This window comes from Oryx dammah, unplaced genomic scaffold (assembly GCF_014754425.2).
Source record: "Oryx dammah isolate SB20612 unplaced genomic scaffold, SCBI_Odam_1.1 HiC_scaffold_20, whole genome shotgun sequence".
NCBI classification, from domain to species: domain Eukaryota; kingdom Metazoa; phylum Chordata; class Mammalia; order Artiodactyla; family Bovidae; genus Oryx; species Oryx dammah.
Window position 1 is genome coordinate 6,287,894 of NW_024070204.1, and position 5,022 is coordinate 6,292,915.

General features: G+C 40.9%; 1 protein-coding gene across 1 annotated transcript in view; it reads left to right on the plus strand.

Annotated features, from left to right (window-relative positions):
• Positions 1–5,022, plus strand: part of ADCY2 (adenylate cyclase 2) — a 474,101-nt gene that overhangs the window by 283,809 nt on the left and 185,270 nt on the right. The gene's annotated exons all lie outside the window — the stretch shown is intronic.

Sequence of the window (5,022 nt, forward strand, 5' to 3'; positions counted from 1 at the left end):
GAAGGACAGATGCTGAAGCTGAAGCTCCAATACTTTGGGCACCTAATTGGAAAAGACCCTGATGCTGGGAAAGATTGAAGGCAGGAGGAGAAGGGGATGACAGAGGATGAGATGGCTGGATGGCATCACCAACTCAATGGATATGAGTTTGAGCAAACTCCAGAGGGTAGTGAAGGACAAGGAAGCCTGGAGTGCTGCAGTCCATGGAGTCTCAAAGAATCGGACATGACTGAGTAACTGAATAATAACAATGCTCTGAAAGGTTACTCTGCTTTACTCAAAGCTCACAAATTTAAATAGAAATCTGACCCCCAAACACTCTCACAGAAGCATCCAGAATCACTTTTGACCACATATCTGGGCACTGTGGCTCAGCCCACTTGACTCATAAAAGCAGCTCATACGGAGCTTTTTTGGAGCTTTGTTAAATAACACTAAGATGTATTTCATGCAAAGAATCTTTTAGAAACCAGGTATTTCAACATGCCCATCACTTGGATTCTGAGATTTAAAAAGAAAACAAAAAGTGCCATCAGCTTTAACTTTGTGAGGGTTCATGTTTCAGTATAGATACAGTTTTTCTTATTTTGCAGCTGTTCATGCTATTCAATTCACTGCCAGTCAAATACTGTGTAATTATTTAGCTTTCTCCAATGCAGTGTAATTTAAGATGAGATTTGGCATAAACCAAAGTATCGTCTTTATGTGTAAGAGTGTGTGTGTGTGTTCTATTGAAGAAATTTATAATACCCAGGTTACTGTACCTTGTAAGGTATAGCCTTGCTTGCCACCAGATTTGTAATGGAAACTAAAGCAGTCTGGTAAATTGACCCCAAAATCATTGTTGTTTCTCTGCAAACGTGCTGAAAATCTCTAGCAGTTGGTGTTGAAATCCTCAGCTCTGTGGTTTCTAAGACTTACACTTGCCATCTCTAAAGATGGCAAATATCCATGGCTTGTAACAGGACACTCGTGGGACCAGGACATTCAGTTACAAAGGATAAATGATGCCTCTGCCAAGAACCATCTCTTTGCAGAGTGGTGCAACTTACGGGAAACAGTTTCATTCATCTAACCAGTTAACACACAAGTGAAACTTCCTAGGCGTATTTGGAAAAGTTGCCTTTATATTTAGAATCGTGGCCCAACTACACACAATTGTTCAGTCGCTCATGGAGAGCTTTCATGTACAAATTGCCATCTTTCTAAACAGATGTATGAAATTGATTGGCTATGATGGGAGGCTCAACCAGACTTAAGTAAACACAGTGATTAAGTATAGAACCAGGCGTATAATTGTGGACAATAAACTTTCATGTCTCTTCTCTTCACTATGTGGTGGTTTAGCTGCTCGGTCATGTCCGACTCCTTGTGACCCTGTGGACTGTAGCCCACCAGGCCCCTCTGCTCATTGGATTTTCCAGGCAAGAATACTGGCGTAGGTTGTAGTTTCTTCCTCCAGGGGATCTTCCTGATTCAGAGATCAAACCTGCATCTCCTGCACTGGCAGGCAGGTTCTTTACCACTGAACCACCTAGGGAGGCCCATGCAGTGATTGGGGCTTGCAAACCCACAGTCTGTAGGGCAGTCCAACAAGGCGGAGATTGAGGTAAGAGTTGATATTTCAGTCTTGAATCTGATGGCCGGAAGCTCAGGCAGAATTTCCGTCTTGCAGATAGGAGGCAGAATTCCTTCCTTGGCAAACTTGTTCTTAAGGCTTAAATGGATTGGATGAGGCCCACCCACGTTATGAATTGTCATCTACTTAAAATCAGCTGCTTGTGAATGTTAGTGATGTCTTAAAAATACTTTATAGCACCGTCTAGACTTGTTCGGTCACGCAACTGGTCACCGTAGTCTTGCCAAATTGACACATAAAGTTAACCATCACAGCATGGAAATGGGAGAGAGTGGCAGTGGGGAAAGGTGGGCAGGATCCTTCCAGATTCTCTTAGCGGCAGAATGCAGTGTCTCCACCACCAGGCACCATGAATCTCACTCGGTACTTTCACAATGCATGGATGACTTTGCCCAGGTGTGCCTTTCTATCTGTTGCTTTGGAGCCAATGAAGGGTTATGTGGGCAGGGAAGCACAGCTCTAAGTTAGAAGGCATTAAATTGGTTTTCACAGTACAGACTTAGGGTTAAAAAATACAAACCATGCACCTTGGTATGTATATTTGTTTATTCATAAGAAATATATGTTAATATTTTATGTACATTAAAAATAGGCTAGTATTAAGAATAAACAATGAAAATAATCTTTTATTAATTTTTAATAGTTTGAAAATACATTAGACTTCCCTGGTGGCTCAGATGGTAAAGCGTCTGTCTACAATGTGAGAGACCTGGGTTCGATCCCTGGGTTGGGAAGTTTCCTGGAGAAGGAAATGGCAACCTACTCCAGTACTCTTACGTAGAAAATCCCATGGACAGAGGAGCCTGGTGTCCATGGGGTCGCAAAGAGTCAGACATGACTGAGCGACTTCACTTTGACTTTGACTTTAGACCTTTTTAGTTAGTGTTTTTTAACATTTAGTAGTTTTAGTAAGAGGGGCTTCCCTGGTGGCTCAGTGGTAAAGAATTTGCCCGCAGTGCAGGAGACATGGGTTCAATCCCTGGGTCATGGAAGATACTCCAAGAAGGAAATGGCAACCCACTCCAGTATTCTTGCCTGGAGAATCCTCTGGATGGAGGAGCCTGGTGGGCTACAGTCCTTGGGGTTGCAAAGAGTCAGATATGATTGAATAACTAACACTAATACTTAGTAAGAGCATTATGGTAGAATATGCTTCCCTGCTCAAGAATTATTCGGCTAACACTTTGTAGTAGAATGCTTTTAAGTTCTGTACTTAAGTTCAGTTAATTCTGACATTTGTTTTAATAATCAGATGATGAAACTGAGGAAAGACTCAGGGGATGGGTCTTTAAATCATGATACTCATTTTCTAATTCTGTCCACACTTATGAAAGATTTTGATTAAATTCAGCTGTAAAGTCTCCTTCTTTTCCTGATTTCAATTAGTTCTTGTAAATCAACCAGAAGGTATTGCATTTTTGTTTTTTAGCAAATGGGTTCAAGATGTACTGAATCTTCATTTGGGAGATTTTTAATTGAATTTAAAAGTTCTATTTCTAAGGAATATAAATATACTATTATAAGAGTTTTTGTTTTGTTTTTGGCAAGAACATCACATAAAGAGGTAATATTTCTAAGTGCCTGTCTTTCAAATGGTTTCTCCAGAGCTTGTGTTTTTATGGAAAAAATTATTTCTCCCTCATAGTTAAAATGACTATCTTACTTTGAAGGAACAGATTAATTGTACAGAATGTGTGTGTGTGTTTAAAAATACTTCTGAGACAAAATAATATTTATTAATAGAAGTTTTGTCATGACAGGAGAGAGCAACAAATTTAAGCTGCTGCAATTTTGGCAAAAAAAAAAATATATATATATATATATAAATAACACAACATTGTAAATCAAGTATATGTCAAAATTAAATTTAGAAAATACGTGTAACACCTATTTCAGTGTTATGACTGTGCACAAGGAAAGCCCTGTGTGGTATGAAAGTCCATCATACTAGAAAGTGTTGTATAGATTTTGCTCTCTATAGAATTAGACCCACAGAACATTCTAGAGCGGGTGTCATCACATGCTGTGACATGCAGTTAGCTGACACCCCAGCAAGGTCCCAGCTCCAGTACTCTTCTTGCGAAGTCCTGTCTTTCTTCAGATGCACCTTCTCTTGTAGGTGACACCCGTGTATCATGTATCTGGCTGTCACCTAGAAAGGGTGCCACTGTCAATCAAGATATTAATATCAAGCACCTGGCTGCATTTTCACTTTTAATTTTAAAAGATGCACTATGTAGAAGGTCCAGTGTTTTCTCCACACACTCCTTGAATCTGTCTTCTAGAAAGAAGCTTTTTTCCAACCCAGGAATCACAGAGTACCCTCACTGTGAGGAGCAGAGTGCTCATTATGTTTTTTGTGGAAAATCATATTAGCCAATCATAAGTGTTAGTCAAGGGAACAAGACTGGAAGCTGTCAAGCTGAGAACGGCCCACGGAATTTACCCTGGTCCTCAAGTCCACATGTATAACACAAGTCACATCTCGGTGATGAAAGTGAAATAAGAGTTGCTCAGTTGTGTCCGACTCTTTGTGACCTCACGGACTATACAGTCTGTGGAATTCTCCAAGCCAAAATACTGGAGTAGGTAGCTGTTCCCTTCTTCAGGAGATCTTTCCAACCCAGGGATCGAACCCAGGTCTCCCGCTTTGCAGGTGGGTTCTTTACCAGCTGAGCCATCACGGAAGCCCTTCAGCATGCCAGGCATCCCTGCCCTTCACTCTCCACGGGGCTTGCTCAAACTCATGTCCATTGAGTTGGTGATGCCATCCAACCTCTGTCACCCGCTTCTCTGAAGCTTTCCCAGCATCACGGTCTTTTCCAACAAGTTGGCTCATCGCATCAGGTGGCCAAATTATTGGAGCTTCAACTTCAGCATCAGTCCTTCCAATGAATATTCAGGGTTGATTTCCTTTAGGATTGACTGGTTGATCTCCTTGCTGTCCAAGGGAATCTGAATAGTCATCTCCAACACCCCACTTTGAAGACATCAGTTCTTTGTCTCTCAGCCTTCTTTATGGTCCAGCTCTCACATCCATACATGACTACTGGAAAAACCATAGCTTTGACTGTATGGACCTTTGTAGGCAAAGTGATACTCTGCTTTTGAATATGCTGTCTAGGCTTGTCATAGCTTTCCTTCCAAGGAGCAAGTGTCTTTTAATTTCATAACTACAGTCCCCAATGCAGTGATTTTGGGTTTTCCTAGGGTTAGAAAAGGATAAAAGATGACAATTCAGGTAATACAAAAAAGCTTCATCTAATGTTTCATGAAGCAGTCTCCAATCAGAGGACTGCAAAATGGGCAGAAGAGAGAAAGCCTTTGTAGGATAAGAATAAGAAAGAGAAAATGGAAAAATATCTGATTGGTAGGGAGAGCAC